Source organism: Carex rostrata, chromosome 12 (genome assembly GCF_964058835.1).
Source record: "Carex rostrata chromosome 12, lpCarRost1.2, whole genome shotgun sequence".
NCBI lineage: Eukaryota > Viridiplantae > Streptophyta > Magnoliopsida > Poales > Cyperaceae > Carex > Carex rostrata.
The window spans coordinates 10,151,283-10,163,491 of NC_135929.1; the positions used below are offsets into that span (position 1 = coordinate 10,151,283).

Below are 12,209 nucleotides of genomic sequence, written 5' to 3' on the forward strand. Positions count from 1 at the left end.
ACGTAGATATTTTAGATTAGGAGTACTATAGCTAGAAACTTAAGATTTGAGATTGACAAAGTATTAATACGTACAAAAATTATTATATTTAATGGACAATATTATAAATTATTAATTTATAAGGAAGGCTTAATTAGTCCCTCCTTTTCCTTACTAAATACAACATTCCGATTAATTTGACTAAATCACTCTGTGATTACATTTGCAACGGTCACTTGAAGAGAAGAACCCAACAACTGAAAAACAGTTGTGATCATATCTGACCAAACAAATCTTGCTTGGAAAAGTTGAAAGCCGCGCGTGCATTTTCTTAAGTATTACTTTATAAAGAAAACATATATTTTCTTAATTAAGCTTAGATCGGATCCACATCATTTGCAAATTATTTAGGTCTTTTTGTCGGGTCTACGTGGCTCACATGGCCTTAACAAACATGTCGACCCATTATTAGCAGCTATTTCAACCTTTTTTTTATATTATTATGTCAATAGTTTTTAGGTTATGGTGATGGATATTATCATGTTATTCGTCATCTCTCACTCAAAAAATAAAAAATAAAATATATTTTTTCCTAAAATTATTTAGAATAAAATATAGAAATATACTTCAAGATTAAAAAAAATATAAATTATGTCTTAAACTAATTTTTTTTCACTTAAATATGTTTTTATTTTAATGCTTGTCTCGGAGAAAAATTAAAAATATAGACTTAATGTTGAAAATAATTATAAACTTCTCTCTCATATTAAAACTTTATTAATTCTACCTACTAAAAGTCTTAACTCCACCAAATTTAACAGAGAAACATCAAATGAATTGCTCACTAGAGGATGGCCAATTGTCAACAGATGTGTGCTCTGCAAAAAGGCACTGGAATATATCAGTCGAGCATTTACTGCAAGAATGCACTTTCTCACAGGAGCTGTACCAGGCAATCTCACTGACATTGTCGATTATACAGTCGGATAGTATTATACAATCTCAGAGATCAAAGAGACAAATGTCGATTACATTAATCACTCAATTCATATTATGCGGTAAACTGTGTGCAAGAACTTTTACAGCCAGCATGCAGATTATAATTGTTTTGTTTATCTAAAATTAAGATAATTTTTTGGCAGTTGTGGCAACTGATGATGAAAGAATTGCAGAATGCTGTAGACGATTTGGAGCTGATGTCATCATGACATCGGAGTCATGCAGAAATGGTCTTATCTTGTCCTTCCCTAAGTGAATAAACAATTTAATGGAAAGCACTTTCATTTGTGTTTCTACTTGTACCAAGGCTATGACTGTAACTGCAGAAACACTGGAGTTCTCTTGAAATTGCAAACCTGTATACGAAGGCGTTTATACAAGACTACTGCAGCACAGTGCATTTGTTTAGTTAATTTTATATATCATATGTTGGTCAAAACTTAATAGCAGTTTTTTTTTAAAATTCTTTGTTCTTCTTTGTGTCTAATTCATAATGCGCAATATGAATGGGCCATTCAATACTTAATAGTTAGTAGTCAAGATGTGACCATCTCATCAATAAAAAATAAAATATCTTATTAAATGGTTTCACCTTGTAGAACCTGAGATAATAGATGGCATTGTTCTGTTGGGATAAACTCAGCAATACTGCACTGCTTTGTGCCAGTATGCAAAAGATTGAAGAGAGAAGAATATTTTTCTGAATAGAAACAACGCTTTATTTCCTTTCTCTCTTACTCAATTACATAAAGTTATGCAGTATTTAAAGCAATACAATGTTCCTAAAATAAGCACCCACAACTTCCCTAAATTAAGCACCCACTACACAACTGATAAGCCAAAATTGTATCTATTTAAACCTAGGGTTAGATATGTAAATTAAGCCAAGTTTTGGTTAAATTAGTTTAAATTAGGTTTAATTAGGTTAGAAATGTCCAAAAGTTCAAGTTACTGCCCTAGTTATGTTTGTTCTACAGGTAATCAAGTTTATGGAGCTTAACGACTCAAAACAGGTGAGTTAGCACGAAGAAATGAGCTTCTGCCAACATTTATTGCGGCCCGGAATGGAGTTATTGCGGCCCGCAACCAAACAAGTCAGAGCCCCTTTTATTCCAGCAAAGTTATTGCGGCCCGCAATAAAGTTATTGCGGTCCGCAATACACTGTAGCAGTCAGCCAAAAATTGAGTCTGAACTTAAAACGGCCATAACTTTTGACTCGTAACTCCGATTTAGGATTGCGACCACTTTTTGGAAAGCTAACGAGAAGATCTACAACCTGAGAATATAAAAGGAATGTATTGGGGCCCGCAAGGACTTTTATTGCGGCCCGCAAGGACCTGTTCAGAATTTTTCTGCGCAGTCTGTTAACTGCTACAGTACATTGCGGCCCGCAATGGAGGTTATTGCGGCCCGCAATAAACAGTTCCAGAAGCGATTTTTGCTATTTATTGGTTGTTTTTATTTCTGGAAGGATAACCGTTTGGAGGGACGAATTTTAGACATTAGAAAGAGAGAAAAAGCACAGGAGAATAAGGAGAAAAAGGAGAGACAAAAGAAGGGAGAAGAAGATAGCGAATTCTTCGAGCGGTTACATTGATTTCTTTCTCTTAGAACTCTTTTACTTGTTATTTCTCTTGTGTGCTGCAGCCATGATTGGCTAAGGCTATTTCTAGGGTTGATTAGGGTTAGAACTTGAAACTTATGTCATGGATTAGTTGATTTTATATTATATTTACTTGTTCCTTGGTATGATCTTTTCTTTATATTACTTGTTTGTGATGACTTAAGCGAAATTGCATGAAACCCTAGGATTCGGTATTTACAATTGAGAAATTGAATATTTAGTCCTGACCATAAAGAAAAGAGTATTTGATAGGCTAAGTACCGAGAGGAGACGCTCATCTTATACGGGCTTAACCCGATAGGTTAGGAAATTGTACCAAGTACCGAGAGGTGACGAATAACTTTCTATACCAATTGGGACAGTTAAAGACTTAATAACTTTGGGTTAGTGTAACCAAGTACCGAGAGGTGACATTTATACTAATTTAAAGACGGTATTAACATAGAAATATCACTTTATACCGATAACATTAGACTGTGCCTTCATATTTATAAGAACAACCTTAATAAATCAATTAATCGTGACATTAGTGGATAGGAACCCTAAGAGACCCTAATTTCTAATTCTTGTTTAAAACCACATTTAGACCTAGAATTTAGTTAATTCAATTTGATCAGCAACAAACCAAACCATCATAGAAAACAAACAAATTCCTTTATTTCCTTTTACTAAATTAAATTAGTTAGGTTAGGTTTAATATTCCGAATTGTCCCTGTGGAGACGATCCCTAAATACTACTTGACAAGGTTGTACACTTGCAACCGAATTGAGGGTAAATTAGGATTTATTACTTGTGTAGTAGTAAAATTCACATCAAGTTTTTGGCGCCGTTGCCGGGGACAACGGTGAATATTATTTCGGACCTAAGTAATTTAGTTAGTAATTGTTTTTAATTTTCTTTTATTTCCTTTCTCTTTTGATTTAGGTTGAAATCTGGCAGAGGAACCTCCTACTCCGGACGCCACAGATTTGGTAGAGTGGTTTTCGAGGAGAGGATCAACTCATCTCTTTTACCAGAGAAGAAACAAGCACCCGACAAGGGGACCTTTCTTTCCCTTGAATCCACGCCGGTTAGACATGTCGTCCGGCAATGATGATGCTAGGTTTCAAAACCTCCAAAGAGAAAGGGATCGGATGGCAAATGAACTTCAACGGTTGAGGGCAGCTAACCAAGAGAGAGAGAATCTTGAAGCAGCCGATGCCAACCGCCCTTTGAGAGACTTCACCGCGCCTAGGGCTGAGGAAATCCATCTTGGGTACACTGCACCTACTATCAATGCTGAGGAATACCAAATTCCTCCTGCATGGGTTAGCATGGTGCAGCGTAATCTCTTCCATGGCCTGCCTCACGAAGATGCCACACAACACTTAGCCAATTTCGAAGAAATCTGCAGTACAATTAAGGTACAAACTGTTTCTCCTGATGATCTTAAAGTGATGGCTTTCACTTTTTCTCTTGCAGACAAGGCTAAGGGTTGGATAAGGGGACAACGGCCCGAGAACATGAACACTTGGCCTAAGGTGGCGAATGCTTTCCTCAACAAGTTCTTTCCACCATCCAAAACTAACTCCTTGCGCCATCAAATCCACAATTTCCGACAAAGAGGAGATGAAACCATGAGCGAAGCGTGGGAGAGGTTCCAAGAGCTGCAGAGGTGCTGCCCTCACCATGGCATTGAAGGATGGAACCTGCTGCAAATCTTCTACAACAGTCTTCTGCCACAAGACAAGGGTATGCTAGACGCAGCCGCTGGAGGTAGTCTCATGAACAAAGGGGCTGTAGATGGATACAAGTTGGTTGATGACATGGCTCTCAACCAAAGTCAATGGCACAACCCTAGGGAGACCCCGGTTATCCTGCAACGGGGATTGAAGGAGGTGAACTCGAATTCAAGCATGGCCGCAGAAATTGCCGCTTTAAATCGCAAGATTGATCAAATGAGCGTAAAATCGGTAAATTATCCTTCTTCTCTTCCTTGTTCAATTTGTGGTGGGACCGATCATTTAGCACTAAATTGTGGTATAGGTAATGAGGTTAGTCATGAGGAAGTGAATGCCATAAACCAAGGCAATTTCAAACCAAATAACAATCCTTACTCCAATACTTACAACCCCGGTTGGAGGAATCACCCAAACTTTTCGTGGAGACAAAATGACCAAAATACCCAAGGTAACTCAAACTTTAATAGACCAAATCAAGGTTATGGTAACCAAGGGTATGGTTCTAATGCACCACCAAAGTCCAATCTCGAATTAATGATGGAAGCATTCATGACAAGTCAAAACCAAAAGTTTGATGAATTGACCAAAAAGGTAGACATGTTGGCAACCCAAAACAAAATGCTTGAAAACCAAGTTGCACAACAAGCTACACAATTCTCCCGCCAACTAGGCACCCTTCCACCAAAACCTGATAACAATCCCAAGGATGTCAAGGCAGTTAGGCACGTGCTTCGCAGCGGTATGCAATATGAGGATCCACCCATGCCAACGGATGACTATGTGCAGCCGCAAGGTGAAGAGACACGAAGCAATGATGAGCACATCTCCACACATGAGGATTCCGCCTCAAAGGAAGCTACACCAATTGTACCAAGCGACCCTGCCAAGCAAGCAAAACCATCTCAAGATGAGCCGCCAAAGGTAAGTGCACAGGTACCTCTCTACATTCCTCCTCACAAATTTGCACCTTTTCCTGGTAGGCTTAAGAATGAGAAAACCGACAAGGCACGGGAATCCAACAAGATGAACCCATCTTGGTACTCGAAGAAAAAATACATTAATTTGATAAGAAATTACAAGAAAAGGAGAAAGAAGAAGAAGGTCAAGCCCCGACCTAAAACCAAGCGCTTCTTGGGAGGCAACCCAAGTCCTTCTCGTTCCTTCCCTCTACTTGAACCGCCATCTCTCCGCCTCTATGACGGTTCTTCACACAACTTAATCTTTCATATTTCTTTCTATTTACTTTTTAGTTTTAGATTAAAGCATTGGGGACAATACTTAATTTAAGCTTGGGGGTATGAGAAGAAACTGTATCTTGCATGCATGTTTATTTTTTCAGTTTTTTTCGAAAAATTTTAGGATTTATAACCTTGTTTTTACTTGACCATGAGTAGGATTTGTGATTTTGAACTTGAATGATTGAAATTGCAAATTTGTCAAGAAGTTTTACGGGGTTATGAAAAATAGAGTCTTGCATAATTGGACTTAATTGTTTGAAAATGCATAAAGTATAAAATCATGTTTAATTTTTTGTTTTCAAAAATTGGCAAAAATAAAACCCTTGAAATTTTAACGAGTTTTTAGTAATACCCTTGGAATAATTTGAAATAACCACATACTTTGGCGAAAAACTTTGTGGAAATAAGGTTTAAGAAATTGGAAATTTAGGGATTTAAATTTATTTTTTTTGAAAATGCAACTTGTTTGTGAAAAACGAATTTAGAAAGATCGGGATATCCATATGCATGAATTAATGCCTAAGGATGTGTGTATTCATGATATTTTGTAAAAATGTTGAAAAATAGTCAAGTTGAAAATTTTTAGAAAAGAAAGACTTCATTTGCTTATGTTACGGCGACATGACGTACTTATAGCAATGAGTCATCGACACTTTGCTCCGCTAGTTTGCCCGATAAAGTGACCGGGTTTGCACTAACCATGTAGGTTCGTGTCATGGAAGGGTTGAACCAAGAGCATGCGAATGCACTTTTGAATTAAAACGGTTGGGTATGGATTAGCTACCTATAACTAGCCGGTTTTGTTCTAAGGATAAAGATTTATAGTGTCAACAAAAGAAAAATAAAATTTTGCATATATCAACACACGAAGTCCGCGATTTTCTAACCTAAGTTTAATTTAAGCTTGAGGGATTTTTAAAAAAAGAATTTTCGCAAATAGGAATGCATTTTTTGTAACAAATTTAGATACCCGAAGTTTACAAATTCTAAATCTTTAGGGAAATAAAAGTTAGAGTAATTGAATTGTGGGGTGAAGCATGATTAGCCAAGGGTCGCACTTTAAATTTGTACAAAATTTACGTTGAGATTTTTAAATTTTGGCAAGATCATACAAATTTTTCGATTGAAAAACATACTTGATATAGGGTTAAATTAGAGATCAAATTACAGTTCCAACTTTAGATGTTGCTTGAGGGCAAGCAATGTTCAAGCTTGGGGGAATTTGATAAGCCAAAATTGTATCTATTTAAACCTAGGGTTAGATATGTAAATTAAGCCAAGTTTTGGTTAAATTAGTTTAAATTAGGTTTAATTAGGTTAGAAATGTCCAAAAGTTCAAGTTACTGCCCTAGTTATGTTTGTTCTACAGGTAATCAAGTTTATGGAGCTTAACGACTCAAAACAGGTGAGTTAGCACGAAGAAATGAGCTTCTGCCAACATTTATTGCGGCCCGGAATGGAGTTATTGCGGCCCGCAACCAAACAAGTCAGAGCCCCTTTTATTCCAGCAAAGTTATTGCGGCCCGCAATAAAGTTATTGCGGTCCGCAATACACTGTAGCAGTCAGCCAAAAATTGAGTCTGAACTTAAAACGGCCATAACTTTTGACTCGTAACTCCGATTTAGGATTGCGACCACTTTTTGGAAAGCTAACGAGAAGATCTACAACCTGAGAATATAAAAGGAATGTATTGGGGCCCGCAAGGACTTTTATTGCGGCCCGCAAGGACCTGTTCAGAATTTTTCTGCGCAGTCTGTTAACTGCTACAGTACATTGCGGCCCGCAATGGAGGTTATTGCGGCCCGCAATAAACAGTTCCAGAAGCGATTTTTGCTATTTATTGGTTGTTTTTATTTCTGGAAGGATAACCGTTTGGAGGGACGAATTTTAGACATTAGAAAGAGAGAAAAAGCACAGGAGAATAAGGAGAAAAAGGAGAGACAAAAGAAGGGAGAAGAAGATAGCGAATTCTTCGAGCGGTTACATTGATTTCTTTCTCTTAGAACTCTTTTACTTGTTATTTCTCTTGTGTGCTGCAGCCATGATTGGCTAAGGCTATTTCTAGGGTTGATTAGGGTTAGAACTTGAAACTTATGTCATGGATTAGTTGATTTTATATTATATTTACTTGTTCCTTGGTATGATCTTTTCTTTATATTACTTGTTTGTGATGACTTAAGCGAAATTGCATGAAACCCTAGGATTCGGTATTTACAATTGAGAAATTGAATATTTAGTCCTGACCATAAAGAAAAGAGTATTTGATAGGCTAAGTACCGAGAGGAGACGCTCATCTTATACGGGCTTAACCCGATAGGTTAGGAAATTGTACCAAGTACCGAGAGGTGACGAATAACTTTCTATACCAATTGGGACAGTTAAAGACTTAATAACTTTGGGTTAGTGTAACCAAGTACCGAGAGGTGACATTTATACTAATTTAAAGACGGTATTAACATAGAAATATCACTTTATACCGATAACATTAGACTGTGCCTTCATATTTATAAGAACAACCTTAATAAATCAATTAATCGTGACATTAGTGGATAGGAACCCTAAGAGACCCTAATTTCTAATTCTTGTTTAAAACCACATTTAGACCTAGAATTTAGTTAATTCAATTTGATCAGCAACAAACCAAACCATCATAGAAAACAAACAAATTCCTTTATTTCCTTTTACTAAATTAAATTAGTTAGGTTAGGTTTAATATTCCGAATTGTCCCTGTGGAGACGATCCCTAAATACTACTTGACAAGGTTGTACACTTGCAACCGAATTGAGGGTAAATTAGGATTTATTACTTGTGTAGTAGTAAAATTCACATCAACAACATGCTAAAAATAACCAACCACTACTCTAACAAGTCCTAAAATAACTATGCTAAAAATAACCAATGCCCAAAATAACCAATGCAGTTTTTTATGCTGTTAAAAACTGATTTACATGCTTTAATCAATTTGAATTAATTTTCAACATGTTCCAGCCTTACAGGTTTGCTTTTTATAAGAAACAAACAACCAAATCATATAATTTCTTTTGGTCCTTTGTAATTCATCTTCCTTTGGGTCTGATATTACATTTCATTGTCTATATCTGACATGAAGCGAGCTCCTGATGCGGTGTTTAGCACTGCTGTCACAGCTCTGAAACCTGAATATGCATTCGATACTAATCGAGTCAAGTGTGTTGTCAACAACAACGGCTAAGCTATTTACTTCTCCAGAGGATTAATTCCTTTTAACAAGTAAACAATTATTGTTTTCATTACTGTTCTATTTATTTACCAGAAAGTATGGGAACTATCTTATTGGATGATGAATTCATGACCTTGGATAATACATTCCTATGATCACATTGTCTGGCATGCATTGGTTTACTGATACTGCTAGATGGTCCAATTGTTTTTTTTTTTATTACCTTCAAAAATTTATAGGAATGGCTAGATATGTTAGCATTGCATGGCCTTGATCAATGTTGAGCACTCAGCAAGAACCCACTATGAAACTTTTTGGGCATGTTGATTCTTATTGGTGTTTGACTTCTTAAATAAATATTTCAGGTCGGGAGAAGTGAACCAGAAATTCCCATATCTTCTTCATTTGGGCATTCAGGTACTTCAGTAAGAACAGCCCCAGTTGCTGAATCTGATGGTACCTCAGAACATCAATGAGTACTCAGTTTATTTATGAATTTAGGCATAGTCAAATCATGATTTCTTTTTTACAAACCATGTAATTTTATTTCTCCAAATTATAATTAATAATAAAATTTTCTGTTCTCTTACTAAACCTCAGAATACCAACACTCCTATATCTCTTCTATTTTAGCATCTTAAGGGAGAAAAAAAATAACCAAACCATCCATCGTTGTCTTGCTTATGCATATGAAGAATCAGCGAGTGATGTTAGTTTGATAAATCTTGATTGAGTGCATACATAAAATTTTCATACTTCAGAAATGGTATCTGTCACATTTTCTATTTTTTTTTTGGGACATGCATAATATTAATAGCTTTCTTAGGTAGATATAAACTTTCTTAAGTTTTAGGCATATACTTTATTATTGTTATTTTTGTTGTTGTTATAATGATATTTTTTTTTTTTTTTTTTGTCATTATGTAGAGCTACGATACAGAATTCCTAAAGATATACCCTAAGCTGGAGCCAACTCCTTTGCAACTGGAGGAAGATCTTGAACAACTCAAAGTTCTAGAGAATGGTTACAAGATGAAGGTCATTTCAATTTCAATTATTCAATTTATTAATTTTTGTATAGAATCTACAAATTTGAGGGTATGGTCCTTGGACTCCTTCAAAATGTCAAACTTGTCTCTAAAGGTTATGGGATTATTAGCAAGAATCCCATGGTTTAGTATTTTTGAAGCAAAGAAAGAAAAAGTGTTTTCATTATTACAATTGAAAGAAAATGAGATATAACCACAGTTTTCTTGAGAAGAATGCAAAGATCTGGTTGAGATCAGGTCAGATATATTTGACTTCTTTGATATGCAAACTAGAGATAGTATTCTTTTCTTTCTTCGTATATATATTTTCTTGGATGTTTGGAAGTATAGCCTTGTCTGTTGAGAAAAAAAGAGACTAAACTCATTACGTCTGGTCCAATCCTTCACGGGCCTGATCTGACTTAGTTAATCAGCCCATTGGGTAAGTAATTGCTAGTGGCAAATGGTTTTGTATCCTCTGCCATGCTGCACATGCATGTTCTCGCAGCATGGTTTTGTGTTGAGATTACGCTAAATCTATGAAACCTTCAACCGGATTAATCCAACTGCTGCAAATGTGTACTTTCAGTAAGTTGCAAGGCTCCAAGGGATGATCACCTTTAGCACAAAATGTTTACATCATGTTGATTTAGTACTTAGGATTTGTATCTGACATATCGTGTACAAGATCATTTTTTATATTAAAAAATTATGGTTTACTGAAGGATCATACTGACGATTTAATGCAAACTCTTGATTTTTTTTAATTTTTGTTCCCGTTTATTAGTAGTGGTCATGTTAGCATTGAATGCTATATTCAAACATCACAAATTTGTGGCTTTCTTTGAAATGCTGATACTTGCAAGAATCCATTTCTATTTCATCGGCTTGCTAGTATTACATAATATGAGATTACGTTCAAAATGCCAGGTAATTAAGGTTGACCATGATGCTCATGGTGTTGACACTCCTGAAGATGTTGAGAAAATGGAAGCTATTATGCGAGAAAAAAACATTGAGTAGACTTCCTTTTTTCTTTCGAGATTTCCTAGTGTGAAAATGTCCAGAGTGTAGCTATATCTAGGTAGAGTTCTTTGGTTTGACTAGAAGGCTTGTTCAAATGTTTTCTTTTTCCTTCTTGTTTTGTACTTTCATATGTTAAAAAAATAATGTTGGTGCATTCATTGTTTATATTTTCAAATTTCAATATTTGACATGTAATAGTACTCAAATTTATGTATAAATATTACAGTAGTGACGTGGACTGGTTTAATTGTGAGCGCATGCAATTCATGTTGAAAGTTGATCCCGAAAATAGAATTCTGTTTTTAGAAGTATATGCTATTAGTGGTGGTATGTTATTTCTAGTTTAGTTGCTATTTTGGGGCATCTGTTTGTAGTGACTAGTGGGTTTAGTAGGTACTAATTTTAGATAGTCTAAATTTAGATGTTGTAATGCTTTAAATTCTGAAATCTTGTAATCACGTTATGCAGAAAAGAAGTAATGAAGTTGTGAATTTCAGCAGAAATTCTTTGTCTCTGTTTTTGTTCTTCCAGAAAATTCCAACAAATTGGTATCAGAGCCAAAGGTTAGAGATCAGGGCAGATCCGACCATGGCAGAGAACATGAGCGTTTCAAATCCATCGATTCCACTGTTCAAGGGAGACAACTACGAGTTCTGGAGCATCAAGATACGAACTTTGCTCAAGTCGCAAGGTCTATGGGAATTGGTGGAGACGGGAGCACTGACTGCAGATCCCACACCAACAGAAACAGCGAAGCGAGATGCGAAGGCGTTGTTCTTTATTCAACAAGCCGTTGTTGACACGGTGTTCACAAAAATAGCAGCAGCAGCATCGGCAAAGGAGGCATGGACAACCCTGAAAACCGCATTCCAGGGAAATTCGAAAGTTCGCGAGATAAGGCTACAAGGCTTGAGAAGAGAGTTTGAGACGTTGAACATGAATCAAGGCGAATCTGTTCAAGCATTTCTAACAAGAGTCACATCCATCGTCAACAAAATCAAGAGTTGTGGCGAAGATCTCACAGAAAAGATCGTGGTTATGAAGGTACTCCGCAGCCTTACAGCAAAATTCGACCATGTCGTGGCAGCAATCGAAGAGTCCAAGGACCTGTCCACATACTCTTTCGACGAGTTGGTGGGTTCGTTGCAAGCCCATGATGTACGACTTCTCAGATCTGAAGAGAAGGATGATTCTAAGGCATTCCTCACCAGAGGCAACTCAAGTAGAGGAAGAAATAATTCGAGCAGAGGCAGCCACAATCCCAGCAGAGGACGGGCTAATTCCAGCAGAGGAGGCAGAGGCCGAGGTAGAAGCAATCAAGCAAATACATACGACGATTCCAAGAGGGACGTTCAATGCTATTATTGCAACAAGTATGGGCACTACCAAGC

The 12,209-nt window shown here is 36.5% G+C and overlaps 1 pseudogene across 1 annotated transcript; it reads left to right on the top strand.

The window, feature by feature from the left end:
* The first annotated feature begins 8,645 nt into the window (after nt 1-8,645).
* LOC144562966 (3-deoxy-manno-octulosonate cytidylyltransferase-like) lies at nt 8,646-10,993 on the top strand (annotated as a pseudogene). The gene is made up of 4 exons (XR_013514232.1): nt 8,646-8,814; nt 9,130-9,181; nt 9,692-9,802; nt 10,723-10,993. The product of XR_013514232.1 is annotated as a 3-deoxy-manno-octulosonate cytidylyltransferase-like (transcript).
* The last annotated feature ends 1,216 nt before the right edge of the window (nt 10,994-12,209 follow it).